The sequence below is a fragment of the Rhinatrema bivittatum genome, chromosome 13 (genome assembly GCF_901001135.1).
Source record: "Rhinatrema bivittatum chromosome 13, aRhiBiv1.1, whole genome shotgun sequence".
Classification (NCBI taxonomy): domain Eukaryota; kingdom Metazoa; phylum Chordata; class Amphibia; order Gymnophiona; family Rhinatrematidae; genus Rhinatrema; species Rhinatrema bivittatum.
This window is the reverse complement of record NC_042627.1, coordinates 66,417,603-66,442,086: the sequence shown is the minus strand read 5'-3', so window position 1 is coordinate 66,442,086 and position 24,484 is coordinate 66,417,603. Positions and strand designations below refer to the sequence as shown.

Genomic DNA, 24,484 nt, shown 5'->3' with positions numbered 1-24,484 from the left:
TTGACGTGCCAAAAAGCAGAATATAAAACAATTGCTACAGCTGAGACTAGTATCCCTGAGGAACTGAACTACTAGATTAGGGTCAAAAAGTGATAGGAGGAATTCTAATGATAGATATACCTATATTCATTCCATCGCAGGTTCCTCCTAAGATAGTACCAGTAATAGATTTGTGCCCTATCCTGAGCTAACCTTTCTTTTTCCTCCTAAGTTTGATTTGGATGTGCTCATTGTGGATGTCTTCTTCTCCCTTGATTTTTACTTGAAGGAATTTAGTTGTTTACACTTTGTTCTTTGTCTGCTTTTCACCCCAGACCACAGGGCTGTGAAGCAGCTTCTCATGCATTTAGTGTTTTCCCCTTTAATCATGAAGCAGTGCTATGTGACATGGAATTGGCTCCCTGCCTGGCTGTCTGGCTTATGGTGAAGAATTGCTGCTCTCACTGCTTTCACCTGCATTTGAACCCCCACATACTGCCAGAAAAAAAAAAAAATTAATGTGACAGTGTAACCCAGCATAGACAGGCTCAGACCATGCCAACATTTATATATCTTCAGAAATGTAAAGTCACTATACTCTTCTTTGAGCCTCTTGGCATCATAATGTTTCCTGGTTTCGTTCAGATATCCATAGAAATAGTTCTGGCATAAAAGAAGTAATTTGAACTGAGCTAACCAAAACTTAGCTGCAACATCAATTGGCATTTCAACTCAATATTCGGGACTATATTCTGACATCTCATGTTACATTGTATTAAATGGAAGTCATTGTTAACATAAGGGATAATGAATTTCAGTCATGTTAAATCACATCGTATCATTCAATCCTATCAGTGCATGTTACAGCTGTTTGGTCACATGCTCAGCACTGGGGGTCTATTGCTATTGCATTGCACGAGATAGCTACATGTGCTCATAAAAATAGCTTTCCTTTTACTTGGGACCTTACAGTTCAATCATGACTAGGCCTGGGATCTGGCACCATGAGCCGTCATTTTCAGATACCTGGGGGGGGGGGGGGGTCCTCTATTTTATGTCCACTTCCAGCTCACCTAGCCCAATCACTGCGGCAACACTCCTCAGTGGAGGACCATGGACACCAGGGCTCTTTGAGGATCCCTCCATTCATGGCCCCTAATTCTAACCCCCCGGATGTTGCTGTTGTGTTCCCATCCCCAGCCCCGGCCAGCCTGGAGAACTGAAGATCGGACCCTGGAATCAGGCTCAGCTCCCTCTGCAGGACAGTGTGCAGTGCTGCCACTGGGCTGGATGGGCTTAGATGCCTTTCTGCTTTTTTCCCCATTTCTGGTGGCCCAGCTGAACATTATTGAAGGAGAACTTTTACCTTGCAGACGTCCCCTCAAAAGATCTGTTTGGGTTCAGAAGTGATTAAGAAAGTGAGAACTCCTTGATGAACAATACGGGAAAATCTAGAGAGGCAATAATCAGTTATTCTTTCTTTCTTTTTAACTTATTATCTATTGCATTGCTAATTCATATTTCAAGATATATCGAGAAGATCATTTTTTAAACCACAATTACATAAGAATTCAAAAACACAAATATAATGAAAAATCACAAATTACTGATAGGTCCAGATTCAAACCCACAATAATTAGGATTCCAATAACACAATCCCTAAAGAAAATAACATCAGAAAAAGAAAAAAAAAAAGACTGAGCAACAGACATAGAGAACAAGATGCTGATGGAGTAGCAGATCCCTCAATTAAGGGTTGACCCTGCTGCACAAATTTATCAATCAAGAATAAAGTTAGCTGCCTTGGTTCATAAAATGTATAGGAAGCCTCGTTAAACTTAACTGGGCATTTACAAGGAAACTTTAAGGTAGGGATTCAAGAACTGTCTGATTTTTCTCTGTGACTTTAGCAACATCTGATACTATGGCTACAGGCAGAATATAAGCCTTTTAAAATACATAAATATACTAACTTTCACTGGAGAAAACGTTTTTCCATGTTTTAAGAAAAAAGAGTTTAATCAGCCAACCTCTATCTGCATCTAATGCCAAAGTCACCATCAAAGGAGAAGGTTTTGCTAATTCACCAATATTTCAAGCAAGGCTATTCTGTCCAAACTATCTTCAGAGATTTAGAAAGCGGGGAGTAGCTGGCTTGTTACGGCGGTTACTACCCCAAACCAAATGTGCCTGATACTTCACTTTCGATGCATATCCAGCATAGCTCTCTGCTTCAATGGCATGGGAGAAGAAAAACAACCAATAAGGGCTGTATAACATAGTCTGGGTAAAACAAATAAGCATGGGTGTAGTTTGCTTATTACAGTGTTTACTACCCCTACTACCCCTAACTAATCAAGCTACATATTTCACTTGGATGCAGCTCCATCACTGCTCTCTACGTTAATGGTGGGGGTGGAAGGGAAATAGAACCAAGAGCTAAGAGAAACATAAGTATGAGAGAAAAAATGTGTGAAGCTTGCTGGGCAGACTGGATGGGCCGTTTGGTCTTCTTCTGCCGTCATTTCTATGTTTCTATGTTTCTATGTAGAGAAGTTCATTCCGAGAAGCCACCATCATTTTTTTTTCTTAAGCACTGGAAGGCAGTAAATCCTTGCCACTGAAGGAAGTGATTGTGTGGGAACTTTTTTAATATTTCCATTTAAAATATTTTTTTTTATAGACTAAGGGTAGCCAAAGAAAATTTATAAAGCACAAATTTACACTGTCTTACAGAACTTTCTAAATTCTTCAGCTTAGATGACCAATTTACATTACCTTTAACAATTGCCTCATGAGTTCCCATGACTTGATTCATGTTCTTCTCAGTAACAGTCATACGTTCCTCGATGCCCTGTTCAAAACTATCAAGAGCTAATCATTTATTTAAATTAGTTGATCAGGAAAGTAAAAACAGTGGAAGGTGCAAAGTGCAAAGACAATATCCTCTCTCTTCAAGCACTGTTGAAAACACACACACACATACACACACACACACAGGCAGACACAGGCAAGCACAGGCCCCCTGTTAGAGTTGCGGATTCCTGTGTTGGAATGAGGTCGATGCCACCTACTGCGAAGGCCCAGTAGGTCCTCACTGTCAACTGGCAGAAGATGATGCAGAGACTGAGCTGGAGCTTCACCTATACCAGCCCCTTTCCCTGTGGGTTTAAATTTGGGTTCCAGGAACCAGCAGAACTTAGGTGAATGTCTCTGGTGAAGGCTAGGGGACGTTATGTAGTCAGGCTGGGGTTGAGGCAGGCAGAAGACAAGGATGGTCAGGTCACAGGCTAGGGTCAATTCTGGAGGTCAGTCTAAGTGGCCAAGGCAAGGCTGAAGACATAAAATCCTGAAGCAGCAATTCACACTACCTAGGGATAGTCGGCCTAATTCTGAGGCGAGGAATCAGTGTCAGCAACTCCTTTAAATAAGTCCTGGTGTCTGACATCATCTGGTGCTGCAAGCCTTTTCCCCGCCATGGGCCCTTTAAACTAGCATGAGTCCCACACATGCGCACCTAAGGGCATCTTGAGATGGAAGAGGGAGCAACAGCATCTAGCTGCATGGCAGGGGAGTGGCGCTGTTGTTCCGAGCGGCCGACCAGTAAGCCTGGATGAGTGCGCCAACTTGCAGGACCATTCTGTGAGCTGGCAAATGTAACACTTCCCCCTACACACATGCACACACAGACATAGACACGGGATTTCACACACACTCACACACACACACAGACGCTACTACAGACCATTCTATCTAAGCACCGCCAGGCACTTTTCGCTAGTATATATATATAAACAAACCAGCACAGTACAGAAGAAAGCATTCTGAAAACAAAGCCCTTTATCTTTGAGAAGATATTAGCTGAACATGTCAATGCTAGAAAGCATTCACAATTCTGGTCAATTTGAATTGGATTTGTGGGAAATAAAAACATGTAAGTAAATAAATATATAAATAAAATAAATATATAAATATAAAAGGGTACCACATTTCAGTATTGCTAGATGCAAATTTAAACACGTGAATCAAGCTTAGATTATACAGTAGGCAAGGTTGTTTAGTCAATTAAATCTGTTTTTTCCAAAAATGGAAAAGCAAATCTAGCTCATGCATATTCATTGTGGGTATCCTGAAAACCTGGTCTGTTTGTGGCATTTGAGGACTGGAGTTTGCCATTACTGGTGTGGACTCTGGTTGGTGCTCTGACCTAGCTCGGGCTACGTTGTGGGGTTTTCTTCTCATTTGTGGACTTTCTTGTATTGCTTTCTAATGGTAAAGAGAAAGGGGAATATGAGAATCTTCCCCCAGGAAATACCCCCAAAGCCTGTGGCTAAATGGATTCTTTCCTGCTCCATTTGAAAGTGGTAGGTGATGGTATTAGGTGCTGAGTTTAAATTGTACTTTTCTTGTAAGTGCAAGTTAAAGTTAGGTGATCAGTTATATGGGTTGGTTTTTTTTACAGTCCAGATTATCTGTCTAATCCACACTACAATAGGATAAGAAAAAGAAGTAGGCTGTATTAACTTTGTATGGTTTTCTGGATTTTTGGATATTACTAGGATTTCTTGACCAAGGCTGAAATATGTAATACCAGCTTCTTTTTCTCTGTTTGTGGACCTATTCTATCCATGTACTGAATTATTATGATTATTGTTTTATTATTTGAAGTGTCTTTTTTGTGTTATCCTTGATTTTTGGTCAAGATTGTTGTTTGTATTTTGATATATCACTAAGTTACAATTATTGGGGGTGCTTGGGTTCCATATTATACAGATTTTGTGTAGGGTCCCACTGGGGTCCTTATGAAGGTGTGGCCTTGGAGAAGGGCTATGTATTCAGAGAAGGAGCGAGGAATATACCATCTATGCCACTGTACCTCCATGGTTGCTGCAAAAGTAGTTTCCTGTGTCTTTTATAAGACAGAGACGCTAAGAGGAGTTGTGGATATTTTGGTTGAAAGTCACAGGGAGAGGAGAGTTCTTTTTCCCTGGAAACTCCTAGGCTCCAGTCAGCAGGACAAGGAATTTTTAGATGTAAGAGACTTTTCCCAATTGATTTATCTCTTGGATGTTAAAGAAGATTTTGTCCCTGATTGGAATTTTAGTTAGAAAGAAGTTTTCCACCCTTCTTTCCTCCTTTTTTGGGATTTTGACTTATTTTCCCATCTGGTCCTTTCATCCCAGTCAGCACAGAAAAAGTATTGGAGGGCATAGGATTCTTGTCCGGTATCCCATATTATGTGGTAGAAGAAAGAAGAGGAGATGTGGACAACTTGATGTCCATCAACCAGATCCAAGGTACTGGTCTGGGGAGTCATTGGGAAGAGAATCTCACTCTTAATCGTAGGGCAGAGAGGTCTCAACATCCTTATCCAGACTGATTTAACAGATCCAAGAAACGCACATTCACTTATTTATCCAATTGATTTCTTTTTTGGATATTATCTAGGAAAGTTGGATATTTTGGATATTATCTAGGATATTATCTAGGAAAGCATTTTCCAACCCGATCCTCAGGGCCAGTCTGGTTTTCAGGATACCCCTAATGAATATGTATGAGAGATATTTCCATGCATTGCCTCCAGTCTATGCAGTGTATCTCATACATATTTAGTAGGGATATCCTGACAACCAGACTGGCTAGGCAGACTCTGAGGACCAGGCTGAGAACCACTGATCAGGAAGATATTTGTACAAATGCCAGATTTTATGTTTACACTAAATCATCAGTAAAGTTATGTCGGAACACCAGCTCTGCCTCCAATTTGGTTATGGGCACCTATGAAAATTAGCCTCCTAGGCCCTGGGTGTTATCAAGAATATTGTTTTGTCCAGCCTAGTTGTGTGCGCATATTATTAGAGAAATCACAATATAATTAAGCGATAAACATGCAGACTACCAAAAATAAAATACATTTAAATAATTGTAACACTGAAACTTGAACATCTTCTAAATCAAAACAAAAGCAGCAGAAACCTGACTTTTCTTTAGGTTTCCAGCTCTGTCAGATCCAGCCTTTATTGGAGGTGGGGCACCTTGAGTCCTTGTTCTCCATTACCTGGTTTTTTCCCCCTCCAATTTTAACCCTCTCTCCCTTCTATTCTGCCCATCCATCACAACAGCAGGGGCCACAGACTCTGGCTTCCTCTACAGCCGGATACTCCTGCACCCTGAACTTGGCCACTGGGTATCTGTGTGATGGCTAAAACCCTGCAGCATCCCCAGAGCTATCCAGCCCATGGACCCAGGTCACAACACTGTCACAGGGCCATCGGGCCAACCCCAGAAAACAGAATATTTAAATTTATTTCCTATTATATTTACTTAATTAATTACCAAGCAATCAATCAGTAGTACTTTTTTTCCTTTAAAAATGTGCTTTGTCTGTCTTTGGACACATTATCTCCTGAAGCATTCAACCTACAGGAATCCAAATTGCAGGATAGGTATATTATGTATTCTAAAGCTAGAATCCTATATGGCTTCCCAGAAAACTTATATTCCAGCCCAAAACTGAATAAAATGATGTTTTCCCATTAAACCGAGGGGGAAAAAAATGCTGAAATGAAATGATCTGCAATTCTTTTCTTACTTGCTTTAAACCAGAAATCAGCTGCGTGCATGTGGTTGTAAAGATCTGCTTGCTTCTGGGATGCTTCTCAACATATTGGTTGAGTGCACACACAAGACGTCCGCGATGACATCTGTTCTTATTTAGCAACCCCTGCAACAAAAGACTCGCACGAGCTGTCATCAGAGTCTTCTCTCCTGACCCTGCCACTGATCGACTATTATCATGCATGGGCTTACCTCTCGGTGGCAAAGCTCACGCCCACATCTGTGAATTGGACAGAGATACTGGCCTGATGTTTAGAGACGATCCAGCTGCAATTATCTTATCTATTTGTTTCGCTTGCTTATACTGTAAAGCCACACTTTGTTTTCAGCTAAAATGTTCTCTCTTTAAAATGGAATGCCCAATCTTGATTATTAGCTTTCCTTAATGGTTTCTAAGGGTCAGAGAAAAGCAGCCTCCCAGTCAGACAATTGCTTTTCCCCTCCTCCTCCTCCTCCTCCTCGCACTCCCCTCCCTCTTCATCACTCAGTGCTGCTCGAACATAGTCCTCCTTGATGTAATGTAGCAGAGGAGCAGCCCAGCCCCTTTCTTTCTCTCCCCCCTCACCTGCTAGGGAAAAGGTTCCTTCTTAGGACAGGGAACACCCCCCAGAGCTGAGCTTCTCTCCTGTCTGCAAAGCATTCTCGCCGGGGATCCCGGATAGGCACCTGTGCGCCAGAAACTCCGAGCTGGTAAGGCTTTTCACTCTTTCTCTTGGGAGGGCTTGCACTGTGCTTGGTGTGTGTGTGTGTGTGTGTGTGTGTGTGTGTGTGTGTGAGAGAGAGAGAGAGTGTGTGTGTGTGTGTGTGTGTGTGTGTGTGTGTGTGTGTGAGAGTGTGTGTGTGTGTGTGTGTTGGTGTGAGTGTGTGTGTGTATATGTGTGTGAGAGTGTGTGTGTGTGTGTGTGTGAGGGAATCCTGCTTCCTTCATTCGGAAGTGCCCGGAGGATCCCAGGCACAGTCCTGCTACCTCTGCTGGTGCCTGCTGTAACCATGGAGAAAGGGCTGGAGGAGAGGAGGGCAGTGCCTGTGGCTTCAGTCATCCCTCACTCGCACCCATCGTGCAAGCCTCATTAAGCCACCAGAAGATCCCTTTCCCCTTCTGAACAGGTCTTCCACCGGTGGCTGCTGAGCCTAGATTAAGCTTGCTGGCACGTTTTTCTTCAGGGTAGAGGGACTTCCACACAGAGAAGGAACGGCAAACGCTGTTTAGGAGTGAGATGACAATGTAGACCTGTCGGGGAAGAAACAGTTTTGGAGGCAGTAGCTTTCCTTCCTGGCTACAGAAAGAATTACAGACCCTGGTCCCTGTGGCATTGCACTAGAATAGGGTTAAGAAACTCGCTTTCTAGCCCGAGTGCACCATCTGCAGTACTTGTTACAGACCAGGAGATTGGCAGCAAATTTTCCTAGCACTGTTTCTTTGATCCTGAAATTGGCTTGCAGAAATCCGAGAGAGCAGCACATTATGTGGGGGTGAGACGCTGATGCGCGCCAACCAGGAAGGAGAGGTCAAGGCAGTGAGAGAGGGGGGGTGATAAGGCAGTGGCCAGATGCAAAGGAATGCTTAGGGTGCACAAGGAGAGGCGTAAGCAGCAGAAAAACGAAGGCGGTGATGCCTCTGTATAAGTCACTGATGAGGCTTCACCTGGAATATTGTATAGTCAGGCACAAGAAGCAAACATTTTTTCAGAGGAAATACTGTAGAGCAAGAGATCACGCTATGAGGCTCCAAGGGGGCCGACACTGGAGCAAAATCAGAAAATGTTTCTTCCTTGGTGGTGGATGCATGGAATGGACTTTTTGCAGTTGAGTGGAAGAGAGCAGTGGAAGGACGTATGACTCAGTGATACTGCAGGCCTTAGGGTAGCTGGGTTGGTACCAGTAAGCTACAACTCTTCAGAAATCAAGTGGGTCAGTGCCAACAGGTTGGTGCTGGCTGGGTACTGTCCATGGGGATTTAGGAGGCTGGATGTCCAGGGTGTTAGATTAAATATGGGACCTTAATGCTTATCTCCCCCAGGATGGTAGATAACCAGCGAGGACGGATAAGGTGCAATTTCCTACAAATGATCATGCTCTAGGGTTGGCAGCTGGGATATATCCTTGCAGTGTGAACAGGAATAACTGGGCAAAACAGATGCACCAATTGGTCTTCTTCTGACATCGCATACTATGAATTTTGATATTTAGCATTTATTCTACAAAATGTTCTCTGTTCCTTGAAATCGTTTTTCAGTAGAGTTGGTGGAGTGTTTATTTCATAATATTAATGTCCTTCCAAACCGGCTTCTCCAGCCAGGAGACGTGAAGAGCCCCCTAACCCTTGTTCAGAGAGATGTGAATTCAGTCCAGATCAGGGCCAGTGCTTCCATTAGGCAAATTAGGCAGTTGCCTAGGGTGCCAAAAATTTGGGGGGCAGCAAAATCCCACCCGCATGAGCCCAGAGTTGTGCCTTGTCAGAGCAAATACCGTACCTGAATGTAATCTGCTTTGACGTGCTGAAAAGTAAAGAAGGAAGCACTAAGCTGGTAGGAGGGAGTGCTGTACTGGAGCTGCCACTACCGTAGTAAGTTGGGGTACGTGAGTGAACAACGAAAGACTCACCTAGGGCACCAAATGGATCAGATGGATTTCAACCTACTTCAAGTTCATCTGGAAAACTGCTCATTTTTCCCAGGCTCCACTGTGAATTCAGTCTTAAAAATTCAAGTTGGATCAACCAATCTGATGACATTTTCAGAAGATTCAGAGCAAATTTCTGAAGATGTAACAATAAAATCCAAAACTCTGTTCATACTCACTAGTGAGTTTGAAATCTGTTTAAACTTACATAGCTAGTAAAAAAAAAAAAAAATCAGAATGCAAACAGATTTTTGTAGTTTTACAGGAAATCCACAGATTTCTTGTCAACCCTATTTTGAAAGGTTAAAGTATTTCTGCTACTGAGTTTTGAAGTGTCCAAAAAAGAGTATCCTAAAAAGAGTAATTTGCAACAGTGTGCATACACTCAGCAGGTACACAGATTAGCAGCTGCAGCTATAGTTTCACCTGTGTGTTATTACTTGTGCAGTAGGAGCAACAAGGTTTATCACCACCCCGAAAGTAGGTGCCTAGGTTTCAGCACATGCACATATCTTTAATGCAGGGATCCTAACATACCTATTCTATAAAAGTATACTTATATATTTTACATGTTAAACCATTGTTCATGTACATTTCATGAAACAGCAATCAACATAAATGGTATTTTAAACACAGCATAAGTCAGGGCCTTCCAAACTTTTAATCAGTATGACCCCATTTTACCACTTGAAAATTCACATGACCCCCAGAGAACGATCAAAACAAATTAGCAGGGGTGCAGTCCCCCTCCGAACAATCAATCCTTCTCACCTTCCCCTGCCATTTAGTTGATCTCCTCTCAACCTCCACCCTTCCAACAGGCCTCCTCTCTTAACCTCCACTCCTCTCCCAAACCATACCCTCCAGCCCTTTGCACATTCCCCAGGCTGATCCTCTCGCACCCCAAGCCCTTCTTGTCAACTCCTTCCTCTCGCCTCATCCCCCATCCCCTCTCATTTCCCAGCCTTACCTCCTCCACCCCAACCCTTTTCTCACATTCCCCCCAGGTGATCCCTTCCCACCCCCAACCTCCTCTTAAATCCTCCAGTTGAGTTTCTATTATTCCCTCACCCTCTCTACCTTATCCAATCTTCAAACCCCTCCTGTATCTCATCTCTTCCTGCAAGTAGCCCTTCCTCCCAACATCCCCCTGGCCAGGGTCAGCTGAGCATTTTCCTTCAGACTCTGGGCCAAAGGTGGATGACAGCTGGTGGAAAAAGAGAGGGCAGGTTGATGACAGGGGCAACATTTTTCTCTTGGGTAGGTTCAGTGGTGGGTGAGAAGAGAGAAGCAGTGGCAATCTTCACTGGCCCGGGCACACTTGGCCCTCCCCTTATGGGTGGTTCCAAGCCCGACAGCGTCACTAATGAAAGTCAGCATAGGGCCTGTGGGCTACTGCAAGCCCAAGAGCCCTGGAGCTGCCCTGATCCTTCCTCATACAGCGCTTCCTGTTACCTCACCAATGCATGCAAGGGCAGTTCCATTGTAGGGCCTGTGAGCACGTGCTGGTTCACAAGCCCAATGCTGACTTCCATACTAAAGCTGCTGCTGTAATGGGTAGGAAAATTGGTGATTGTTTTGTCATAGATTACACATCACACTTATTTGTAAGCATAGAAGTTTACTTATAAGTCTGAGAATAAGTAATAAAAGCATACAAGATTAGAGTTTGCATTAAAGAAAATTCACAAAAATAATTCCCCTCATAGTTCCCAATAGAGGTCTATATATCTTTGTAGATCCGGGAACACAACACATTGGGAAATCAGCAACAGCGCATCAGGCACTTCATTAACCACTGTTAATGTCCAAAGCTATTCTTCTGAGCTATTCTTTCTCTGATTTCAAACAGCTTGTCTCATGTTGCTCTTTTTTAAGTTAATTCTTCTGACCTTTGCTCTAGTTTCTTCTCTGGGCCACTCCCATGTGTTTTTGAGGCCCTAACTGTCTGTTATCACATGTTCAATGCTGCTCCCCCAAGGGGAGGAGCTAGCAATTTGTAATACTCCGTAGGCGGAGTTAATGATCTGTTGTGGGTTGGCTCCCACAGAGTGGCAGTCTATATGATACGCTCTAGTAGTGAAAGGAATAAACACTTAATGGAAATTGGTGAATCCTTGGGCCGATGGCAGATGACAGCGCCCCCAGGAGGATATCCTGAGAGGGACCACCGGCTAGGCTGGAGTATGGAGACAAACACAGATAGTTCTTTATTAGACAGGAAGTAGAACCACCAGAGGTGGCAGTAGTGAGCTGATGTGCACTGCAGGGCTGAAGTCCATCAGATACTGGAATTGCGATCTCTGGGATGCTGAGCTGTAGAGAGAGACTATAGGAAGTGAGTAGACATGGTATGCTGGATACATAACCAGTAGTAGATGATACACTCACAATTGTAGATATCTGTAATGGCTTCTATGCAACAGAGGGTCTTCAGTATATTCAGGAACAGGAGCCGTAGGCGAGTACTGGTTCCTATATGCAGTCTGGAATAAGAACTCACGATCTCCGTACCTGCGATAACGTCACAGACAGAAGAGAGTCTACAGAGATTAGGAACATAGGCCCTCGTGGAGCGAGTACCGGTTCCTATCTGTAATAGAATTCTCAGTGTTCATGTCTGCGATCGCTTCCAAGCAGTAAGGAGTCTTCTGAGCATTCAGGGACGTAGGCCCTCGAGGAACGAGTACCGGATCCCGTCTTAGCAATCTGAAATCAAGAAGAGAGAGCAGAGCCCCCGAGGCGTGGGCACCCCTGGTAAGTACAAGAAGACAGAGTAGCTTGGGCGAATCATAACCAGGAAGAGTATGATTTGAGTCCTTGCTAACTCGATTCGTAGTTGCAAGCAAAGGCCTTTTAAGTTGGAAGCGGATGATGTCACTATGGGGGGATGCCCCTGAGGTTCACGCCCTTGCCGGTACAAACTCTGGAGCACGCGCGCCCTTACGTCATCAGGAACATGGGGGATCCGCAGCGTCAGGCCAGCCTGGGGATTCCGGAGAGACGCAGAAGGGAGACGCCACGGAAGCAGCTGTCCCTCAGACCTGGAGGGAGTCGCCACACAGGTAGAGAAGGTGGAGCGAGGGCGAAGAGCAGGTACGAACGCAACATCACATCAGCAAGCAGTTAGGTGTGGTCAAATGGCTAATGTCCTGTTTTATTCTGATAGTTGCACAGTTAGCCTTCTGAGTAACTGCTCTTTAATATATCTGATCTCAAGACACATTCTTTGTTACAGGCAGGCTAAGAAAAATGGCATATTTATTTTCAGAACTTACAGGCCTTATATCAAATAATTACAATAATAATATTAGTGATTCTCTGCTTCATTACTTCCTATCATGGTACAGTACTCTTCCGCAAGCTAAATAACTCCTTAAAATAATTTCCCACATTCCACCCGCCAGATCTTATTTATTTATTTATTTATTAAATTTATATACCGGAAGTTCCTGTATAGTATACATATCACCCCGGTTTACAAGGAACCGTAACTATCGCTTCATTTAGTGGTTTACATTGAACATTTACATTTACATTGAACATAATTAATCTGAGAAACAGAATAGGATATAATCTTGCTAAACAGTTAACAAATAACATGCGGGTTAATAAGTAAGTAAATAAGAAAGTAAATAAATAACATTGAACTTAATAAATAACATTGAACTTAATCTTGAAGCAGAGTAATCACTAAAAGTTGTTCATATGTACTTGCACCTTACGCAGAGGATGGGTAAGCATACAAGTCATAATAGCTTTCACAATACATATCAAAATAACAATTCCAAATTTAATAGCAAGGCTAAGGCAAACATAAATCAGTATTTTCTTGCCCCATACCTTAATTGTTCCCACCAAACATACATGCTAATAACCCAATCAGGTAATTTGGCCCATCCTGGGAGAAGATTATAATGTTCAATTAATCATTTAGTGCTGTTTAATATCTGTGGGGTATGATCAATCTCTGCAACACTGGGCACCGAGTTTATCATTTAGTACTTGGTAAACACCCCCTTTTTCTGCCAGGATTAAATCTAATGCCATACGATTATCCATGGCATAACAATGAGTTTCAGCTAATCGATATGCTAGAGCAGAGAGATTATCCTGGTTAGCGTTCTTAAGGGTTTCTACTAAGGCTGGTAAATGCAGGACAGCAGTAGGGAGACGGCCAATAGCATATATATTGGAAAATGGGAACCATACAGAACCTATTAATCTGAGTGTTCCTCAACAATAATAGATGTATACTGTAAGGCATTCTGACTGTTTTTATCAGAGAAATTCAGGGAGAGGAATTCTTCTAAGGCTTGTCATTTATGACTGGACTTACCGTATATATCTACCTGTGCTGGGGAAAACAGAAATAGGTAAATAAGCCTACACTGGGGTACATTTTCCAGTGAAATCAACAGAGAGAGAGAGTAGCTTGAATTTTATTTCCCCTTAACAAGAGAAAGACACTAGCAGGGGCAGATTGGCCTATTGGGGGATTCGGGCATCCCCCGGTGGGCTGATTGCTCCAGTCACGAGGTCTGCCATGCGCAGCCGTGACAGAGTCGAGCTCGGCAGGCCACGTGATGTGTCCTGGGCCGGCCTGGGCGGCGAATACCCGGGCCGGCCCAACATCGTGAATCCGCCGCTGGACACAAGAGTTGAAACATGGTTAGAATGGGAAAAAGGCTATGAGGACCAAATAATCAAGCTAGATATTTCACTTGGATGCAGCTCCATCACTGCTCTCTACATTAAAACTGGGGGTGGAAGGGAAATAGAACCAAGAGCTAAGAGAAACAGATAAGTATGAGAGAAAAAATGTGTGAAGCTTGCTGGGCAGACTGGATGGGCCATTTGGTCTTCTTCTGCCGTCATTTCTATGTTTCTATGTTTCTATGTTTCTATGTAATAAACCACTCTTCCCACAAATGCAAACATGAGGCACTGTTATGGGATTCACTGATACTGACGTTATCTCACTGACTACCTGGTACTGCTGGAATATCTGGTTATGATATTGCATGGCACCAGCAAAAAATATTGGCGGTTGCAGCTTGTCATGAGGGATGAAGTATTCTTAAATAAAACTGGGCTAAATCATGGGTTTGGGCTTGAGTGGTTACTAATGAGGGTTTGGTAGAAATAAAGTGTAACTGAGTAAGAGAGACATATCAGGAGTGAAGGGTATCATTAACTATAGGTCTAGCTTATGGGCACAGAACAAAGAATATGGGATTAGTATTACTATGTACACAATTAGCCATTATGGCATTCTATGATATATCAAACATGATGGTAAAATTAGAAATAGTAAGAAAGGTCAGTGATATCTCCAAAGCTAATTTCTGAAGGATTACAGCGTATATTAGCATAATTATCATAACTGAAAACCAACAATGCAAATATCCCTCCAATAGGGTTAAAAAAAAAACAAAAACGAGATATAGACAAAAAATGTTATTTAAAGCAAAACAACAAATGTCATAGAAAAATAAATGAAAAACAAATTCATAAAAAGAACACGGCATCAGAAATATAAGGCGTTACTTGGCGTGCATCCACCGCCTCTCGCCACACAAGCAGTATCGGTTCAAACACCTAAAGTATCATTCATTTGCCAGTTCTAGTTTCATGAATATATCTAGAAAATAAACTAACAACTCTTATTGGTACCATTAACCCAAAAACTGTGTGTCTCCTGCCAAAACACTTTAACCCCCACAATAAACACAAAGCGCTGATCTTGCACTTTCAAAGGAGAAACCCAAAAAAGGTCCCTTTACAGCAGCCTAAGAAAGCTCAAGGTGCCTGACATGAGCCCATTTTTGGCAGACCCGGCCGCCTGCATCAGGGGTGACTGTGAACGGGAGCGGGTAAAAGTCCAAAAGGGGCGAACAGTCTTCAAACTACCATTGCACAGTAAATCAATGGTGACAGAACGCTTGAAGACTAACGGGCCGATACAGTAAAAGTCGCGAGAGAGCGGGAGAGTGCATGCGATTTAGTATCGGCCCGCATGCAAATGAGGGCCCGCGGTAAAAAGAGGCGCTAGGGACACTAGCGCGTCCCTAGCGCCTCTTTTTTGACAGGAGCGGCGGCTGTTAGCGGGTTTGACAGCCGACGCTCAATTTTGCTGGCGTCGGTTCTCGAGCCCACTGACAGCCATGGGTTTGGAAACCGGACGCCGGCAAAATTGAGCATCCGGTTTTCAACCCGTGAGCCACGGGATGATTTTAATTTTTTTTTTTTAATTTTTAATTCTTTTTTACTTTTGGAACATCCGACTTTATTATCGCCATGATATTAAGTTGGAGGGTGAACACTTTCCCGGTGCCGGCAGAAATTAACGCCTACCTTTGGGTAAGGGGTAATAGTGCGTCAAAAATGCACGTCCAAACGCGGGTTAACAGTGCGCTCCACGTACACACCTCTGCTCAGAAACTGAAGCTGAGCTTCTCTTCATAAATAACTTCTCTCTCTCTCTCTCTCCCTCCATGTTCTGGCATGGCTGGAATTCCTGAGAGTAGGATAAGATTCCAGAGCTTCATGGTGCAGGAGACAGGCTGCTGGAAGACCAGCATTCCCTGGGTTTGAAGCTGGCATGCTAATAATGTAGAGAAGGGTTAGCAAGTCTGGAAATGTACATTGATCCTGCTAAATGCAACAAATACATTGGCAAGCAAACGTGTGAATGTAATAAGAACTCAAGAGCAGCTACTTTGGCATAAGAATCAACAAAGTGGAGGTGTGGCCTAGTGGTCTGAGCATTGAATAATGTGTCAGGAGAGACCCTGGAACCTGGACTTTAAACTTCCTTTTCCACCGACTCTCTGTGTGATTTAGAGCAGGACATTTTATCTGCTTCTGATTCATTTTAAATCATGGCACCAGTTGCTGAAGGAAGGGATGAGATTTTTCCATTTAGTCTCCACTGCACCTGAGCCATCCACTCCGTGGTATCTGCTGTTCCTGCCCTGATCCAATTGGTAGCTCCGCCTTTAACGTGATATCATTTATGGGGTCTATTCGTCCAGGCCGGCTGCTGGCTGGCAGGTCGCCATCAGCAGGCTGCTCTAAAAGGGGCATTCCAAATGGGGTCAATGCTTTGGGAGCTCCTTACGTAAATACATAAGAACAAAAGATTTGCCATACTGGGTCATACCAAGGGTCCATCAAGCCCAGCATCCTGTTTCCAACAGTGGCCAATCCAGGTCACAAGTATCCCAAGGCACAGATAGATTCCAAGCTACTTATCCCAGGAATAAGAAGTGGATTTCTGCAACTCTGTCTTAATAATGGTTTATGGACTTTTCCTCCAGGAACGTGTCCAAATCTTCTTCAAATGCAGCTGCACGAATAGCTTTCACCACATCTTCTGGCAACAGATTCCAGAGCTTAATTATGCATTGGGTAAAAACATATTTTCTTTTATTAGTTTTAAATGTATTACCTAGTAACTTCATTATGTGTCCCCTGGACTTTTTTACATTTGAAAGAGTAAACAATCAATTAATGTTTACTCATTCCATTCCACTCATTATTTTAAAGACCTTTATCAAATCTCCCCTCAGCTGTCTCTTCTCCAAGCTGAAGAGTCCTAACCTCTTTAGTCTTTCTTCATAGGGGAATTGTTCCATCTCCTTTATCATTTTGGTCGCCTGTACCTTTTCTAATTCTGCTAGATCTTTCTTGAGATGTGGTGACCAGAAGTGCACACAATACTCATGATGAGGTTGCACCATGGAGCGATACAGAGGCATTAGGATATTCTCTGTTTTATTCTCCATTCCTTTCCTAATAATCCCCAGCATTCTATTTGCTTTCTTGGCTGCTGCTGCTGCACACTGAGCAGAAGATTTCAACATATTTTCAAGGATGACGTCTCCCCTTTGGGAGGAAGGGGAGGAATTATTTCCAGGGTGTAGGTTGGGGTCTTTTTTTTATTTATTTTATGCTTGTAGGTAGGACAGGATTGCCAACAGGCTGCTGGAGTTGAAAGGGGGAGGTTGGATAGTGTTGGGTTTCTATTGTATTTTTTATTGCATTGCGGTTATTTTTGAATATTATTGTATTATGCTGTATTGCTGTTTTATGACGTATTGTAAACCACCTTGGCTCTCTTTGAGGAATTTGGTATAAAAGTATGAGAACCGAACAGAATTGTACCATTCCTCCTCCTCCGTGGAAGCTATTGTGCAGCCTGAGTCCTACAGACCTGCTGCACGCTCCTGCTCTCCACACGATATATTAAACTGTACCTGCTATTGGGATCCCATTTGGATAAAAGGTGCTATATAAATTCAGGTGGTTTGTTTTCTCATATAAAGGAAGCAATACAAAACCACAGCAGAATACTTGTTCATGGAAGTAAAGTTAGCATTCTGGGGGTGAGTTTCAGCAGATGTCCTAACAATGAATTGATGTCAGAATGCAATAATGTTTCTGGCTGGAAACTGGTGCACAAATGAAGGACGCATGCCCGTCCTTTTCAGGTCAATGGAAGACAGTGGTCTTCACAGTGTTTTAAACAAAAGCCACTCTAGCCAAAACAAAAACAAAATCCCCAACAATTAGTCCAGGAGCAGCACTTAGAGTGGTTGAGACCTTGCAGTAAAATAAAACCAGGGGTGTAAGATGTGTACCAGCAGTAAATTCCCGGTGAACTCTTGGTACAGCTCCTGGGAAATGTTCTGTAACCTATCTGAAGGCACAAAGGGGGCAGTCACAAATGCATTAAGTTAGGCCAATAAAAAAACAACAGACTACAACTGGCTTGTTTCCGTTTCTTTCTGTGTACCACGGTGGTGGACCATATCACAAATCACTGAGGGAGGAAGGGAAGTGAGGGGTGATGTGTTAGCAGAGTGCTGGAAAGGCCAGCAGGGAGATGGGATTATGTCTGATAATGGGTGAAGAAATCCATTGTGCCTATTGAATCCTCTTGTGTCTGTTCTGAATTCTCTGACCATTTTAATTTCAAATGTCTTATGTTCTTGGATAGCTCTAAATCTCCCTTTTTGCATCCTGCATTGATGCAGGGGTCTGGCCCCATAGAGGGGTTGCCTCGCTCTTCTCCGAGATGTGTACTTTTGTGTAGCACCCCTCTTCCCATTTTCTACAATCAGAGAAGGAGCATGAATAGGTGAATAACTGGGGGGGAGGGGTCCAGGTCCTGCAGTCCTGGTGAATAACTGGGGGGGGGGCCAGGTCCTGCGGTCCTGGTGAATAACTGGGGGGGGCCAGGTCCTGCGGTCCTGGTGAATAACTGGGGGGGGGGGCCAGGTCCTGCGATCCTGGTGACTAACTGGGGGGGCGGCCAGGTCCTGTGGTCCTGGTGAATAACTGGGGGGGGCCAGGTCCTGCGGTCCTGGTGAATAACTGGGGGGGGGGGCCAGGTCCTACAGTCCTGGTGAATAACTGGGGGGGGGGGGCCAGGTCCTGCGATCCTGGTGACTAACTGGGGGGGGGCCAGGTCCTGCGATCCTGGTGAATAACTGGGGGGGGGGCAGGTCCTGCGGTCCTGGTGAATAACTGGGGGGGGGGGGGGTCCTGCGGTACGTGTCGGCAGGCACAGCCTGCAGTGGGATGTCTGCCGCCAGTTTCGTCTTTCTTACGCTTGCCTCCTATTAGCATTGGCTTCAGATTAGCTTCTTGCTGAGATCTTGGTGCTGAGGGAGCGGGGAATATTTCTTTTACGGATCCCTCCTCCAGGAGCAGTGACTGTAGGTCCTGTATGATTTCTCTCATTTTTTTCTAGGTCTGGCTTGGATGTTGCTTCAGTGGGCTTCTTGCTCTGAGATTTTTCCTTTCTTTGCATTGCAGCAGGCAGTGGTTATTTTGTGCCAGGTCAGGTCAGGTCACCCGACCTGGAACCTTTTGTTTTCAATCTGAACCCTTTTTCAATTTGCTCCCCTTTCACCACTTCGGTTGGCGTGGAAGGTGAAAGCCACTGCTGGCACTTTCTATTTTAGAAAGTTACCACTGGCAGTAGGTTTACTCTGCATGTTTTAAGTGAAGATGTAATCTCCCAGAGATGATTGTAGGGTTCTAACCTTTTTGTTTGAAGGATTTAGTTAGGACTTGAAGTGTTTGTCCCTGTTTTTGGATCAAAGTATCTACAGTGATAGCATGCGGCTTGGCCGTGAATAAGGAGCCTTTATGGTTTTAGTGGAAGCAGCAACATCCATCCAATAGTTTTCTATATTCAGATGCTTATAGATGGCCATTGTTATTTTAAACTGTGTTATCCAAAGAGTTAACTCTTTCTGTAGAGCACTCTATGCTGAGTCTGATTGAAGGATGGAGTGCAGTAATGGCGTCTGCATGCAATCCTCAGGAGAACTGATTTCCCTAAGAAAGGTGTGGTGGGTACTGGAGGTTGCAGATACATTTTGTTGAGTGCATTTTGAGTTGCCAAGTCCTATGCCTTTTGCGGCTCAGGGCAGTTGCAGATATCTGAAGGTGAATAGGAACAGGTGACCTCGGAGCCATGTTCGGTGGCAGATAGACAGACACACACACACCCACAGGGAAGCGGCTTCTGACACAGCGTCAGGAAACGGCAGCACTTAGCAAAGCAATGGACAGAATTTATCATAGCAAACAAATATCCCCTCCACACCAAGAAATAGGGTTTTTTGTTTTTTGGGGGGTTTTTTGCCTTCTCTCATGAAAGCAGCAAGTTGCAGTTAAATGTTTTTATTCATATGTGCTGCAGCTTTCGCTTGCTTTTAATGTTCTGATATGTTTTGTGAATGGCAATCTGTAAAGCATTTCAGGTATATATGATACACATAGGCATCATACAATTTGGCACAGACATGTACATGTACATACATACATATGTGCACTAATCGGATTACCTTTCTAAAATAAAATGTGAAACCAGAAGAGAGGCATGAAGTGTAATGTCGAAGGTAATGCTCTGGCTGTCACTTCCATGAGGTAGGGTGACTGATCATGGGGCGTAGACTCTTAACAGCTGCAAAGACCAGGGGCGGGACGAGCAGGAAATCCATTCTAAGCAGGTTTTGTGCAACAGAATTGAATTCTCTTTCGTGGCTTATGATCTTACCAGAGCTTCTTGATTGAATTACAGTCTCTTAATTCAGAGTTACCTCTCCGAACCTTATTGTGCTTAAACATGCTCACAGAGCCATATCTAGCAATATCAGCAACCAAGAATGAATCTACATTGAACAAAACTGTGTGCAGGATGCCCGAGTGCTGGGTATATCATCCACATGTTAAGTATTTCCAAATCATTGATGTGTGTGTGTGTACTATATATGTATGCAGGATAATATGCAGCGCTCTGAGTGTTACATATACTTACGTACAAATATCTGTTCATTCTGGTATTTTGAATTTGCCTGAGTCCCACTTGACTTTCATCTACAGGAAGGCTGTTCTGCTTGGTTTCCCTTAGATCTTAAGGCATAAAAAGACAAATTGTAGCTTCCACATAAACAAATCCTTCTGCCACCAAGGGCTCTAATCTTTGCTAGGGACCTGCTTTCCTTCTGAAACAACATAGACAGATCAGTAACTTTTATTGTTTTGTTTCGCATCCTTTTCAAAATGCAATGCTAGAAAAACAAAACAGAATTTTTCTTCTGCTGTTTGAGCCCACACTGAAACCTTTTAGGGTGCACTAAATAGCTTTAGCCATATGGAAAAATGATACAACAAAAAAAAGCAATGACACGAAAATGTTTGCACTGAGCACCCCCGGTCTCTGCTATTCCGAAGTGAAGACAGAACTGGAGGATGGGTTTGATCGGGTCCAGTTCCAGATTTCAGAGAACTCTCCTCAGTCTGCAGGTCCTTAGGAAGTGGATTTCCTCAGAAAAGCAGAAATCAACCCCACAGACCAGGGGAAAGCTCATCAGAGCCCTGATTAGACCAGGTCTTAAAAAGCAGTTCAAAGGACCTCTGAAGGAGGAGGGAGGTTGTCATGATGCTGTGATGTAAATCTAGCAATGTCACTTTCAGAGCTTGAGCCTGTTGGAGGAGTTCTCTATCAGATGTCTAACACTTCCCATGCTGTTTAATATATCTGCCCAGTATGACATAAAATATTTTCTATTTGTTTTAATATGAAAAGAATTAAGCTCAGACTAGCATGTTTAAAGCGCATTGATCTTGAAACAAGAAACATTTGAAATGAAGGTTTTTTGGGGGTTTTTTTTAAATCTCTGAATTTAGCTTATAGTCAGCCTTTTGGATCAGCTGGAATCATATGCTGGACAAACTAACCCTCTGATAAGTATTTCTCAAAGAATTACAATGGCACAAATTGTTAGATATGCCATTTGCTATGTAACTTTACTTCCTCCTCCTCAATGAAAAATATCGGAGGTACGTACGTCACGTGCTGCCCATGGCTGTTCCCCCTGAGGCAAGATGCAAGTTTTCCGTGGTATGGCCAGAGTTCATTTTAAGCATCAGAGGAGGGATAAAGTGTATCACTGTACTGGCTAACAATGCATCTGGGACCCCACGTGCTTGTTCCACTCAGTAGAAATCCAGCATAAACAAATTGCATTAATTTGATGCTGATGTATCCCTATGCCGGGAGTCCTACAATGAGGCATAATTTGTACCCTCAGGATGACTGAGTCCACTGAGGTATAAGCTCCACTGCAGAACGGTAATGCCCAGAGCAGTCATGGGCTTGACAATTATTTAGCTCAATAGCTCAAAAACATATTTACATGCAGGAAAGGGTAGAAGAGATCCAATAAACATGTTCCTTCCAGACACATCTGAGGTTGACTGTCAAAATTTGAATGCAGTCCTTTTACCTTACTGATTATTTGGCATAGGGAGGCAATAATGAAAGTCATTTCCATGGAACAGCAATAGGGTCTTTGATTATCATCCATGCTGATGCCTACTTTCCATCACATTTTGTTTTGAAGCCGGCCCAAGGGTAGAGTTTGGTCAGGATAGGCAAGGAAAGAAATGGGCAGGATTTTGCATAATCACAGCTAGGCCTGTTGTTTCTGATGGAAAGATTACCCACAGAGAAAGCAGACACAAATCCCTGTGGGTCATTTTTTCCAGGGACAATAATTAAAGCAAAACTAAACCCTGCAGTTAAAAACTACCTGTGAGGTTTGTATCAACGCTGGTAGTTTGATTGCTTACCCTTGGTGTCTGATTCCAGTGTGTCCTTTTTGCGTCAAGGAATCTCCATTAGTGGAAACAGTTGCGGAGGGCCTTGCTTGTTTATTTGGTTCCATTTTACCCCCTCTCCAAATGGAATTGGCCGGTTTATGCTCCTGAGGTTGCTGAGAAGACAGAAGGTGGTGGAGAGGATAATAAAGCAGTGTGGTTGTTGTGCTAGTAGATAGAGATGCTCAGCACAGGAGCACCATAGGCATTGTTCATTTAGTGCCGGGGTTAACGACCTTTCGGAGAGCGTGGACCCAGGGCCGGAGGAACCACTAGGCGAGCTAGGCCTGTGCCTAGGGCGCCACGATTTAGGGGGCGCCGCGGCAGGCGGCAGAATTTTGAAAGGGCAAAAAGTGCCCTTTCAAAATTCTGCCAGCCCCTGCCTCACCGTGCCACCCTCCCGACGCCCCCCTTGTGGTCCAGCAGAGGGCCCGGGAGCGATCTGCCACTCCTGGGGCCTCAGCTACCTCTAAGCAAAATGGCGCCAGTGGCCTTTAGCCCCTATCATGTGACAGGGGCCAACCAATGGCACCGGTAGCCCCTGTCACATGGAAGGGGCTAAAGGCCACCGGCGCCATTTTGGTTAGTGGCAGCCGAGGTCCCGGGAGTGGCAGATCGCTCCTGGGCCCCCACCTGGACCACCAGGTATTTTGTAAGTTTTCTTTTGGGGGGGGAGGAGTCGGGGCTGGGGGCGGCACGACAGGGGTGTGGCACAAGGCTGAAGGCGCTTAGGGCGCCCAATCCCCTTGCATCGGCCCTGCATGGACCCCTCTTCGAACTCCAAAAGCTTTGCAGACCTCCATATGCTTCTTTTTAATTTTTACATGCAATTAAATGCCATATGGAAAACTTATTAAAGTAATAAGAAATAACATTTGTAATGTACAAAACTTAATATTAAATAAAGAATGGTTTCTGATATAACCTGTGCTGTCCCTATGGCCCCTTCATGAGTGCTAATCCCCCTCCCCACTATGCCCCTTCCCAGTTGCTTTCCCTGCTGCCCTTCTTTACTCCGCCCAGGCCCGGCGTGACTGGCTGTGCATACTGTGCATTTGCACCTGGCGGCATACCCCGGGGGGGGGGAGGAGCAGGGGCAACAGGAGAGGCCGCAGGGCCACCAGCGGAGCCAATCTCACTGGCAGCCAAAGAGGAAGAAAGGCGGCAGGGCTGCCGGTGGAGCCCAACATGCCAGCAGCTGAAGAGGAAGAGAAGCCGTAGGCCGCCAGCAGAGTTCAGCCCTCCAATGGCTGAAAATAAGGAAATACCTTGCCGCCGCAGTGTTGCCTGTAATCTACACGTGTGCCCACATGCAGCTTTTCCTGCAGGCACGCATGGCTTCAGCTCCAAACCCTCCACTCTCCCCAAGAGCAGGAAGGCAGGCGGGGCTTGGTGGGACTCATCCCACCATGGCGGAGCTCACTTCACCAGGCCTGAAGAGAACAGGAGGCCATGTATGTGTGTCTGCATGAGAGCTTATGTATAAGTGTATGTCTGTGTTTGAGCCTGTGTGTGTGTGTGTGACAGCCTGTACGCATGTGTGTGGCTGTGTGAGAGCTTGTGTGCTTGTGTGTGTGTATGTTTGTATGTGTTTGTGTGAAACCTGTGTGTGTTTGTGTCTGTGTGAGAGCTTATGTATAAGTGTATGTCTGTGTTTGAGCCTGTGTGTATGTGTGTGTGTGTGACAGCCTGTATGCATGTGTGTGGCTGTGTGAGAGCTTGTGTGCTTCTGTGTGAGAGCTTGTGTGCTTCTGTGTGTGTATGTTTGTATGTGTCTGTGTGAAACCTGTGTGTGTCTGTGTGAGAGTTTGTGCCTGTCTCTGTGAGAGCCTATGTGTGTGTGTGTATATGTGTGTTTGTGCCTGAGAGAGCCTGTGTATGTGAGAGAGAGGAAGTATGTGTGAGAACATAGGCATATATATGAAACCAGGAGTGTGTGAGAGAATGAATGTGCTACTGTGTAAGTGTGAGAGAGAGAAGATAAAGTTTGTGTGGCCCTACCTCCCTGAATCCACGACAATCTCAGGGTGTCTGCGGAAATCAAAAAAATCCCAGGGACCAAGTAGTAAGAATTGGTAGCAGG

The 24,484-nt window shown here is 44.2% G+C and overlaps 1 protein-coding gene across 1 annotated transcript in view; it reads left to right on the top strand.

Moving 5' to 3' along the window:
* Positions 1-7,151: 7,151 nt before the first annotated feature.
* The window catches only part of SEMA4B (semaphorin 4B), a 130,818-nt gene continuing 113,485 nt past the window's right edge, over positions 7,152-24,484 (top strand). The window contains 1 exon segment of the mRNA XM_029574561.1: positions 7,152-7,287. The gene's annotated coding sequence lies outside the window, so the exon portion shown is untranslated.